This window comes from Heloderma suspectum, chromosome 1, assembly GCF_057233095.1.
Source record: "Heloderma suspectum isolate Gila_16-S chromosome 1, 16-S_ref, whole genome shotgun sequence".
In the NCBI taxonomy this organism is placed as follows: domain Eukaryota; kingdom Metazoa; phylum Chordata; class Lepidosauria; order Squamata; family Helodermatidae; genus Heloderma; species Heloderma suspectum.
In genome coordinates, this window is record NC_139458.1 from 425,520,375 (window position 1) to 425,532,550 (window position 12,176).

A 12,176-nucleotide genomic window follows, 5' to 3' on the forward strand; every position below is an offset into this window, starting at 1 on the left:
GAAACCACCAAATTATCTGTGGTTGGGAAAAGAGGGCCTTCTGTGGTTCTGCGCCCCTGTTTTAAAAGGTAAGCACATCACCAGAATGTTGAATGTTGCCCTGAAACAAATCAGCAACCGGTGGAATTCACACAGAATCGGTATCACACAGTTACTCCCTGAGACTAACCAGATATTAACCCAGTTGCTGCATTCTGGACTAAGTGAATTTTCCAATCTGCTTTCACAAGGGCCTCTTGTAAAGGGCATAGCAGGATGAACACATACGCACCACATTCTCAGATTGTATTGCGGAACAGAACTTTGAATCCAAGTTGATAAGCGCCTATCATGCGCTGGGTAAGCAGCCCTTGATGATCAATAATTCACATTTGCTTGATGGAGAAGCTGCTCTAATTGCTCTCTGGTTTATGGAAGATCAGTGGGGTCACATCAATCTCATCTGTTGTGTTTTTTGGTTTAATTAGATCCACCCTGGGGAGAAAAAAAATTATCTCTGCACATAGGTAATCTCTCTGTTTATTAACTTCATGCAGCTGTCTTCAGTGCTAATTGAGATTTCAAGTGTGTGTGTGTGTGTGTGTGTGTGTATGTATATATATATGTGTGTGTGTGTGTGTCTGAGTATGGGGATTGGATAAAGAAGAGCTGGATGAAAGTGAAGCCAAACAAGAATTAGCTTATGAAGGTGGGCATGTCTTGGGATAGGAACATCCACGTTTTTTATGATATGATATGAGGAGGGCTCTGGATAGGGGTGAATGCTCCTTCCTTGTTCTCCTCGACCTCTCAGCGGCTTTTGATACCGTTGACCACGGTATCCTCCTGGACCGCCTGGAGGGGTTGGGCATTGGAAACACTGTATTGCGGTGGTTCCAGTCCTTCCTCTCTGGCAGGTACCAGAGGGTAGCACTGGGAGAGGAGGTTTCGGACCCGTGGCCACTTACTTGTGGGGTGCCACAGGGTTCCATCCTCTCCCCGATGCTATTTAACATCTATGTGAAGCCACTGGGGGCTATCATCAGGAGGTTTGGGGTGCAGTGTCATCAATATGCGGATGACACTCAGCTCTACCTCTCATTCAAATCTTCACCAAGGTTGGCCGTAGAATCCCTGTCCAAATGTCTGGAGACGGTGAGTGGCTGGATGGGGAGGAATAAGCTGAAGCTCAACCCTGACAAGACCGAGGTACTTTTGGTGGGAGACAAGAGGAAGCTGGGGGATGTTGACCTGGTGTTGAATGGGGTACAGCTACCCTTGAAAGACCAGGTCCGCAGTCTGGGGGTCATTTTGGACTCCCAGCTGTCCATGGAGGCTCAGGTGTCAGCTGTGAGCCGGACAGCGCTGTATCAACTCCATCTGATACGGCGGCTGCACCCCTACCTTCCCGACCATCTGCTCCCATCGGTAGTACATGCCCTGGTCTCCTCTCGTTTAGACTACTGTAATGCGCTCTACGTGGGGTTACCCTTGAAGACGGTTCGGAAACTGCAGCTGGTACAGAACGCGGCGGCTCGCCTGATTAAAGGCAGCCGCCGGCGAGATCACATCACTCCAGTGCTGAAGGAGTTGCACTGGTTACCAGTTGTTTTCCGGGCCAAATTCAAGGTGTTGGTTTTGACCTTTAAAACCCTATATGGTTCCGGCCCAGCCTATCTTAAGGAGCGCCTCCAGCAACACCAGACAGGCCGCTTAACAAGATCAGCCTCGGATGGCCTTCTCTCTGTCCCATCAGCCAGGACAGCTAGACTGGTGGGGACGAGGGAGAGGGCCTTCTCTGTGGTGGCCCCCACTCTGTGGAACTCCCTCCCTAGGGAACTCCGTCATGCCCCCTCTTTAATGAGCTTCCGTCGTGCATTAAAAACGTGGTTGTTCAGGCAGGCAATTGGGGTGGGTTAGGGTATTTTTTTAAAAAAAATTTATGGTAAAATTTTACTGTTTTAAATTGTTTATGGTGGGTTGTACATCGCCCAGAGTGGCTGGGTGACCAGTCAGATGGGCGATTAATAAATTTAATAAATAAATAAATAAATTTTATCAATCAAAGATTTATACCTTGCCTTTCAATCTAATTATCTCCAAGGCAGCTAAGGGCGCAATCCTATGCATGTTGAGACAGAAAAAAAGTCCTACAACTCTCAGCATTCCCCAGCTAGCCAAGCTGTCTCAACATGCTTAGGATTGCACTGTTACAAATGTTTAAGTCAATGCAAGAAACACAGCTCCCAAGTATAGTGTCTGGCCACCCCTTGTTGTCTCAAACTAGACATGATGTAGAGATCCATGGAAGGAAATCCCCACTGGTTAAAAAAATTATTTAGAGCAGCCTAAGGCAGCTCGGGGAGGGGGACAATGACCCTTTCTCTGATTTCCCAATCTGGATTCCTCCCTTCCTAAACTGCTCTTTGACAAGTGATCTTGACAAAAATTGTCCCAGTGCACTGCAGTTAGCAACAGTCACTAGCTGTGGTGTTGGTGGGGATTTTTGTGAGGGTCGTGTGTGATGGGGGAGGGGAGTGGTGTGCCCAATTCAAAATGGACCCTGCCTGGGCTTACTCTTTTTTAAAACCCCAGGATGATGCTACAGACAACACATTTAATGTCTCTAAAGCTTAAGCCCTAATAAATTAATGAGTCTTTAAGGTGCCAAGGATTCTGTTGTTTTTGTTGCAGCAGACCAACATGGCTATGGTGGTCTTTACACACACAGTTACAGGGCACTCGTGGTTGGCCACCCACGGAAGTTTGCGGGTCCGTGATACAACACCGTCATCATCCAGGGCCCCTCCTGTGCTATCCCCAGCAAAAAGTGTATTTAAAAAAAGCAATTGAAGGGCGCAATCCTATGCATGTTTAGAAAGAAGAAAGTCCTACAACTCCCAGCATTCCCCAGCCAGCAGCTGGCTGGGATTGGTGGGAGTTGTAGAACTTTCTTCTGTCTAAACATGCATAGGATTGCACCCTAAATGAGGTATTTAAATACAATGGGGTGCACTGCCATTTTTCAGCCACCAGCTGGCACTGTTTTTCATGGACGGATACATGGGCTGCTGAGAAAGGACATTTGGTCCTGTTCCTAGGGCATGTTTCCAGGCTATGGGCTTCACTTTGTTTGCACCATTGTTGCAATGTTTCCCCAATCGCATCTTCTCGTTTTTCTGTGTCCACAGCCCTTAAAGACCCTGCTTATCATCGCTGTAGCCTGAGGCTCTGTGCTTTTTCCACTGAGCAATAATAGAATTATTTTCTTGATGGCTGGGCGGAGTCTGAGTGGAGTCTGGGTTGGGACTGGTTACCTCATCCGTGTTCCCGCCTCCTCGGCCATGTTTCCAGGACAAGGGAAGGAGAAGCTAATGGAGGAGTGCTGGATTTTTTAAAAGGAATCAGCTTTGCTGTGAAGAGAGGATTCCCCCCTCTGCCCACCCTTTCTGCTTTCCCCTGGAAGTCCAGATGCACCTGCATTTCAGGAGCAAGCCTCATTGAGCACAATGGGAGTTACTTCTGAGTAGACATACATATGATTGTGCTGGGAAAGGGGAGGGGAGAACACAAAGAGGGAAACTAGCCCCCATTTTAACCCAGAGGACCTCATTGACCACAATGGGAGTTACTTCTGACAAGATAGTAATGGGTTCGTTGTGGGAAAGAGAGCAAAACCACCCCTCATTTTAATGCACAGGATCTCTATATGGAAGCTGAGAATGAATTACATCTTAAGGCAATGGACCAAAGCGTCGAGATCGTGCTTAATTGCATTTAATAAATTGGGCTTTGATATGTGCCGTGTTAGGTGAGGGGATTCTCTGTTACTTCTATGGTCAATGAGAGGGCAAGCCTCATTCAGCACAATGGGAGAAAACAGCCCTTGACAGGGGTCATGGGCTGTGTTCTATTGCTTATTTTCTATGATGTTGTAAAAGTTGGTTTCTCGGCATCCTGCTCCAAAACGGCGAACTTCCAGAAAACGGAGGGAAAGGGTTGGGTCATTGAGGTCAGAGCGACACACCCACAAAGGCTGGGCTACACGCCCCATGGGCAGGACTGTGATACTGGACCCGACTGTGGAAACAGGTCAGTAATGGAGCCGCGGTAAGCTGGAAAAGTCGGACTATAAGCAGTCTCAGAAGAAGTATTTTTTCTGTGATAAAATGCAGGGCTGGTGCTGAATGGCCACGACGTCATGGAAGCACAGAGACCTCACCGCGCAGCCAGGTTGGAGTAAATCGCTGGTGGAAACACAGCCCTGGTCTAATGCAGTGGTCTCCAAACTTCTTTGATTGCACACCCCATCAGTGAAAACATTTTGAGCACCCCCACAATATATGTATATTTAATTATAAATTATATACATGTACTACTGTACTAATATATTACATACATTATAAAACATACACAAAATAATGATTAAATAGAATGAGATAAAGATGAAATAAACAATATTTTTAAAATAATGTTTTTTCTTTTATTTATTAACTGCACAAAAACCCTTTTTGCTCTCACTTAAAAAATTATTTATATAATCTGTAAATCCACTTAACTGTGCACACGTCATTGTTTTATGATGTTAACCCTGGGCTGTTAACCCTTCCCACTCTCCTTTGGCAGGATGGAAACTGAGAGGAAGGTGCCCGCTTCCTTCTTGGAGAGTGGGAAGGGTCAGTCTCCTTCCTGCTTTGCTGGGAAGGGTCAGTCTCCTTCCTGCTTTCCTTCAGCTGCAGCCACCACTGACACCACACGCACCCCATTTGATCATCTTGCACACCCCCTGGGGTGCATGCACCCCACTTTGGAGACCACTGAGCCAATTCTCAACGTGCCACAGAGATGGAAGAAAATGCTCCAGGGGGGCTCTCAGATTTCCCTTTAATATCCAGACACCCTAAATCTCTGGAGTTGTCCTGTGCCCATCTTTTGGCACAAACAAATCCAGGCAAACAGACACAAAACAGCAGTAGTGGGCTCTCCCACACTGGAGGCGTTCAAGACGAGGCTGGACAGCCATCTGTCAGGGATGCTTTGACTTGGATTCCTGCATTGAGCAAGGGGTTGGACTCAATGGCCTTATAGGCCCCTTCCAACCCTACTATTCTATGATTCTATGATTCTGTGAACCAATCAGATGCTACCTTTGGGGGGACTCAGCCAATGAGGGCACAAGAGTGACATAAAGACCACCCTGTGCCCTCATTGGCTGTGTCCCTCCCAAAGGCAACATCTCATAGGTTTAGATCACTGCTACTCAAAATGTAAGGTTTTTGTTTTTGTTTTAATCATTTAAAATTAGATATTGTTGGGCCTGACCACAAGCTTGGCCATGCTGGGGGGGTCTTGCCCGGAAGGCCAGCCGGGTGGATGAGGAGGAGTATGGCAGCTAGGGCATGGATGGGACCTTCCAAGCTTCTGGTCCCTTGGTACCTGCCCATCCTGCCCACCCTGACACCAGGCGCCATCAATGCAGGCCTTCAATCAGGCCCTGAAAGCTTGATAGTTTATCTTGGCCTTATATTGAGTTAGGAGAGCCTTTCTACACAAGGCTTTTATTGTGTGCTTGTGTTTGCTCACTCACGGTAGTCTGCAGGTCCTTTAAACACCATTGTCATCCTCCAAGGCATTTCCTGTGCTTTGCGACCATTATTGTGCTTTTTTTTCTTGATGTGGAAAGCGTGGTATTTTTTCTGAATGCCTTCTATAATGCCATAGAATCTCAAATAACTGTGCAATTCTGCTACACCACAGTGCCACCTAGTGGTTGTATAATGAAACCTATAGAAAGGCAGAGAAAGAAAACCCCTGGAGACAAAAAACATGTAAAATCTTAATCCTGCAAAAAGTCCAGAAGCAGAAATCTTGGTAAAGATGTGGGTTAAAACTTTCTTCTAGAAAAGCCCTGAGTATCATGGTGTGTATGTACTATTTGATTTTAATTGTCATTCAAATAGCATAGTATTTTTCTCTCTTTCTTGACTAAAGCTTCCCTCTTTCTACCATTGTTGTTGTTGTTGTTGTTCTTCAGTCATTCAGTCATGTCCGACTCTTCGTGACCCCATGGACCATAGCACGCCAGGCCTTCCTGTCCTGCGCTCTCTCCCGGAGCGTGCTCAAGTCCATATTCATTGCACTGGTGATGCTATCTAGCCATCTCATCCTTTGCCGTCCCCTTCTCCTTTTGCCTTCAATCTTTCCCAGCATCAGGGTCTTTTCCAGGGAGTTTTCTCTTCGCATTAGGTGGCCAAAATATTTGAGCTTCAGCTTCAGTAGCTGTCCTTCCAATGAGCACTCAGGGTTGATTTCCTTTAGGATGGACTGATTTGACCTCCTTGCAGTCCAGGGGACTCGTAAGAGTCTTCTCCAGCACCACAGTTCGAAAGCATCGATTCTTTGGCGCTCAGCCTTCCTTATAGTCCAGCTCTCACAGCCATACATTACTACTGGGAAAACCATAGCTTTGATTAGACGGACCTTTGTCAGCAAGGTGATGTCTCTGCTTCTTACGATGCTGTCTAGGTTTGCCATAGCTTTCCTCCAAAGGAGCAAGCGTCTTTTAATTTCATGGCTACAGTCACCGTCTGTGGTGATCTTGGAGCCCAAGAAAATAAAATCTGTCACTCCTTCCATTTCTTCCCCTTCTATATGCCAGGAAGTGATGGTGCCAGATGCCATGATTTTAGTTTTTTTTAATGTTGAGTTTCAAACCAGCTTTTGCACTCTCCTCTTTCACCCTCAACAAGAGGCTCTTTAGATCCTCTTCGCTTTCTACCATTAGGTGGCACCAATTAGCTAGTAGTTAACCCTATGCCATTATTGCCCAAGCTATATTCTCCTTATTAATTTTTATGATGATCCTTTTCTTTGTGAATCTGAAAATGCTTAATTCTGTTGAGGGGAGAGATGGCTAGAAAGGATCCATCTGAAGATTTTTGGAGGCATAGTGAAAATGAGCAAAGCATTTCTGTAGAGTAAAAAAACCAACAGCAATGTTACAAACTTGTTGTAAGAGAGGCACACCGCAAAGAAAGTTTGAGCCATGCTGAAATACACATTCACTCAGGGGGTCCCAGTCCCAATGCATGCATTGGCTCTTCCAGTTCCAAACTGGGTACTGGGGCTCACAGCCATCTGGGTGAGCCCCACTACCCAGCAATTAGGGCTTGTGCCATAAAGATGCAGGATAAAATGACCCCTCAATCTATTCTACATCATGGTCCCACCACCCAAATATGGCTTTCAATTCAGTCCGTGGAGGTTTTTGCACCTTGGATAGCTCCTTTAGACTTCCGATGGTTCTGACTGAAACCTGAACTGCCCCAATGACATCGGAGCCACCAGCCACTTAATTCAGTACCGGAAGCTCAGGGCTGTGTATCATGTTATGGGTTCATCACATGAGGCTGAAATCCCGCATCTTTACTGGGCTTTCTGCTTCTGGAGTCTTTGTGGGATTAAGATCGGCTCCTTTACATGGGCAGACACGTGCTTTGAATCCTTTCCTTTTTCAGCAAGTTCTATGTTTCATTTTACAGCCACTAGATGGTGTTGGGATTATAGCGCAACCCTGTCATTACAGCCGATACATCAGATTAATGGCCCTTATTGCTGTTATCTCTGACCTTTTAGAAAGCAGGATAAAGGTCATAAATGGGGGGAGGGGTCCTAGAGGTTGACGATATCATGTAAAGAACCCGCAGACTTACGTGAGCAAGCAGTCTTGATCACATGATATAAGCCCTGTGTGGAGAAGCTCTCAATCTTTTCTTAAGTCTACGACTGAACTCCTGTTTTGTTTCAGTGGGATTTTAAAAGATGCCTGGCTTTGAATTATCCCCAGTATGTAAGTCCAACTGAGTGCAATGTCCAGTTCGGTGTATCACAATTTAAGGAGGATCTAGACAGATGGGAATGAAGTCAGAGGCAGGCAACAAAGACGGTCCGGAACATGGAAAGCATATCCCATGACTGGGTGTTGAACCTCAGGTCCCAATCCAGTGCTCTAAGGTTCACCATATGGCCTCAGCTGTTTCCTCTGACTGCCAATCCTTTGGTAGTTTTCTGGCTTTTGTGTGTTTATTCCCCATTCTAAATTGCTTACAGGTAATTTTTAGATATGGCAAGTGGTAGAGTAATGATTTATTTAGGGCGCAGTCCTATGGGGATAATTGGCCGCCTCCGAACTTGGAGGTGACCAACTATCCAATGCAGGGCGGGCAGAGTGCAGAGGGGATCTTCTCCTTTGTGCTCTGGCTACCCTGCATTTGCAGCTAGATGGCCGATTTCGGCTGTCTAGCCAGGGCACCTCAGAGCGGGGTGGGGGGGAGGCTGGATGGCACATAGGAAGTGTCATAATGGTGCCTCAGCCCTCCCCTCCCTGCCCCCAGGAATGCCCCCTTTTTGGCCACTCCATGCTGCTCTTACGAGTGTGGAGCCGGGGACGAACTGCACCGCCTACAAGGAAGCAGGGGAGCCAGTTTTCTGGGAACTGACCTCAGAGTGCTGGTTCTGAGCTTGGTTCCCAGAAAATGAAAAATCTTAAGGGTGTCTAGACGCTGTCTAGCTGTTGGGTGGTATAAAAATGTAATAAACAAATAAGGGTGCAATCCTATAGCCATAGGGTTGCACCCTTATTTATTTGTTTATTACGTTTTTATACCACCCAACAGCTGAAGCTCTCTGGACGGTTTGCAACAATTAAAACCATAAAATACAAGACAAGAAAATGCAGATGATAAAATGCAGTATAACATTTAAAAGTTTAAAACTACAATATAAAAGTACAAAGAATAACCAAACAGAAGCTAGCAGCAGTGCAAAACTCTAAACTCCAATACCAGATATAAAACAAACTGAAAAACTAAAATATCTGGGAGAATAAAACGGTCTTCACCTGGCGCCGAAATGAACACAATGTAGCTGCCAGGCAAACCTCTCTGGGAAGTTCATTCCACAGCTGGGGTGCCACAGCAGAAAAGGCTCTCTTCTTAGTATATATTAATAATAACAACATATATTAATAATACTTCATATATTATTATTAATAATAATTTGAATCTTAGTATATATTAATAATATATATTAATAGTAAGTAGTATATTAATTTGAAATAAGGGCTTTAAGCTAAAATATGCTGGCATTTTGGTATTATTGGCCCACCCCTTTTGCCTTTGGCCCCGCCCACCACTGGAATGCGGTCCCCAAGAGCTTCTCCACAACTGAATTTGGCCCTCAGGCTCAAGGAGGTTCAACATGCCTGTCCTGTGAAGAAAGGTTGAAGGAACTTGGTATGCTGAGCCTGAAGAAGAGAGGACATGGGTGGGGACGATGACAATATGGTAGCCTTCTTCAATTACCTGAAGGGCTGCCTCATAGAAGAGGGCAAAGACTTGTTCTCTGCTGCCCCAGAGAGTAGGACGAGATCTTACGGGCTTAAAATACAGGTAGAGGTGTATGAACTCCATGACTTCTGGTCCGGGAGGGGTTTGCAGCTGCATGGGGCCCTGTGGATTTCCCTGGAGCCTTACCGCATCCATCGGATTTCACAGGGTGGTTCTCCTCCGTGGGGGCTGGCTGTGCTGGGACCCTTCCTCCCCATGCCGGCTGTTAAGGAAGCCCTTGACAGCTGGTGCAGGGAGGAAGGGCCTCAGCGACACCCCAGTGCTCTCACCCCAGCGCCATTTAGAATGGAGGAGAGACGCCCCATGGGAAATCCAACAGACCCGGAGGTGAGTGGGGTCAACCTGCTGCAGACTGCACAGGTCGGATTCTTGAGAATCTTGCCTGATTTGAATCCACAGCAGATTTCTCTGCCGTCCCTAGTTACAGGAGGGTAGATTTTGGTTGAACATTAGGAGAAACCTCTTGATGGTGAGAGCAGTTAAACAGTTACTTAGAGGGGTGTTGGTCTCTCCCTTGCTGGCAGATGCTGGACAGAAATCCGCTGAGGGTGCTCCAGGCCTGGTTTTCCTGCATCAAGCAGGGGGTTGGGCGAGATGGTCTAGCAGGACCGCTCCAACTCTATGATCCGGGCCAAGTCATTATAATTTCTTCTCTCCTTTTCCCTTATTTATTTATCTGAAAATTGATAGCCTTCTTTTCTTTTCAATGCATACTCAAGGTGGCTTCTAAGCTATAACGACAATGATCCATCCACAGTGATGTATCAGTAAACATCCCGATGTGATAATAAAATTGGTTAAAGATCAGTTAGAACAGCAGATTGCAGCACAACAGAATTTTCACTTCAGAATGTGGGTGGAGGAGATTATTTGAATGCTTCCGTATGTGGAACGGGGGAAACCCACTTTGCTGCAAGTAAAACAAACCTAGGAAAGCACGGGGTGCACTGAGCAAGAATCTTGGATGCCCTAGTTTTTTTAATTCCAGGATTTGGGTATTGTGCTGTTTTTTAAAGTGGGGGAGCATTAAAAAATGGCAAGCCCCCCCCCCCAGCTGCAGCCTGAACTGGTGCAGTCCACACTACCGGCTTAGACTGTACCACCTCATTCTGCTGCATGTGTAGACGAAGCCAGAGAATCCCTTTTCGCTCACACTGATGTCAACCGAGCTCTGTTCTTGGCAGGGCGATGGAAGCAATACCAAGAGGAACTGCTCTGCGGTTGCAGCTCCCCTGATGGCCATCACTGAATTCCTTCTGTTGCTTGCAGGGGTGGGCCACCTCCAGCAGTACGGAGGCCATTTTTGTCTCCTGGACCCTGTGGGGCACCTCCCCCCAAAGGGCCGAAATTGACAGCAAACTGCTCCGTAGTGCTACAGAGTGCTACAAAGGTTAAATTTGCACTGGTTGCCTGTCTGCTACTGGGTCAGCTTTAAGGTTTTGGCACTAGTGTATGAAGCCCTAAACATCTTGAGACCAGGATACCTGAGAGAGCACCTTCTCCCTTACCAGCTTGCCCGGTCACTGAGGTCATTGGAGGGCATACTCCTGGTGGTTCCACATGGACCTATGGCCTGACTGGAGTCCACCCAGAGGAGAGCCTTCAGTGTGGTGGCCCTCTTCCTATGGAACTCTCTGCTTCTGGAGGTCATGCAGGCGCCAACTCTGTGCTGTTTTCGGCGCCTCTGGAAAACTGCTGTCTTCCAGGAAGCATTCCTTAACTGACCAGCCACGGCTGTGATTGGTATTCTGTTTTTAAAATAACAATTTTAGAATGGTGTTTGAATTCCTTTTATCTTATTATTTTACCTTTTATGTTCACTGCTCCGGAATCTGTTTTAGATGTGGAGTGGTATGCAAATGTTGTTAACTAACTAACTAACTAACTAACTAACTAACTAAATAAATAACTGTGGCTTGTTTCTAATGTTTGGTGCTCCTTAGTGCCTACACAATGTCCAAAGGGCCAAATTTAGCTTGGAAGCAAGCTAAATTTGGCCTATTGGGCGCTCTGTAGTTGCTATGTGATGGTTCTTTATAGGACAATCTGAGATAGGTATTGTACAAATTCTAGCAGACACTGGCAAACTTTAGCAGTATTTATCAATGTTAAAAGAATTGCCATTTTTATGAACATTGATCGCAAAGCTAAAAATACTCTAATATCCCGGTAACCTCTAAGAACCCTTTAACTATTGTAACAGTTCACTTTCTGGCTTTCCTTGTCATCGGAGATCTCCATCTTGTTCTTTAAGATAGCTGGTGATCTGTCTCTTTCCCCGTCTCATTCTTTAGCTGCAGGCCTCCCAATCTACCTGCTCCTCACAGCCATTCTGTGCCACATCGTTCTCTCCACATCCAGTTCTTCGCTGTCCGCAGCCCTCTCCAAAACCAGTCCCTTCCCAGTCCTACTAGCCCAGCTCCCTCCTCACCCGATCCAGCTTCACTCTCCTCCCTCCTTCCAACCGCCTCTTAATTGTCCCACCTGTCCATCCTCCTCCTTCCCAACATTCCATTATTGTAGCACTTGCCAGAGCTGCAGATGGTGTTTCCGTTTTGGGGCGGGTGGGGGAAATAAATTTAAATCATTTGGGGGAAGGTTGGCAGGGGCCACACCGGGGGTCAGCAAGTGCTACATGTGGGCCACGAACCCCACGTTCCCCACCCCTGCCGTAAAGGAGGGGCATCGGCGTTAGGAACCTGCACTCTTGGAATAGGGGTGTCAGGGTCAGGCGAGAACCAGTGGGCTGAAACATGCAAATCTCCACCAGGAGGTTGTTCTCTAGCTCAG

The 12,176-nt window shown here is 46.6% G+C and overlaps 1 long non-coding RNA gene across 1 annotated transcript; it reads left to right on the forward strand.

Moving 5' to 3' along the window:
- Nucleotides 1-506, forward strand: LOC146360281 (uncharacterized). The gene is made up of 3 exons (XR_014787490.1): nt 1-68; nt 231-339; nt 468-506. It is a non-coding gene; the product is annotated as an uncharacterized LOC146360281 (long non-coding RNA).
- Nucleotides 507-12,176: the final 11,670 nt, after the last annotated feature.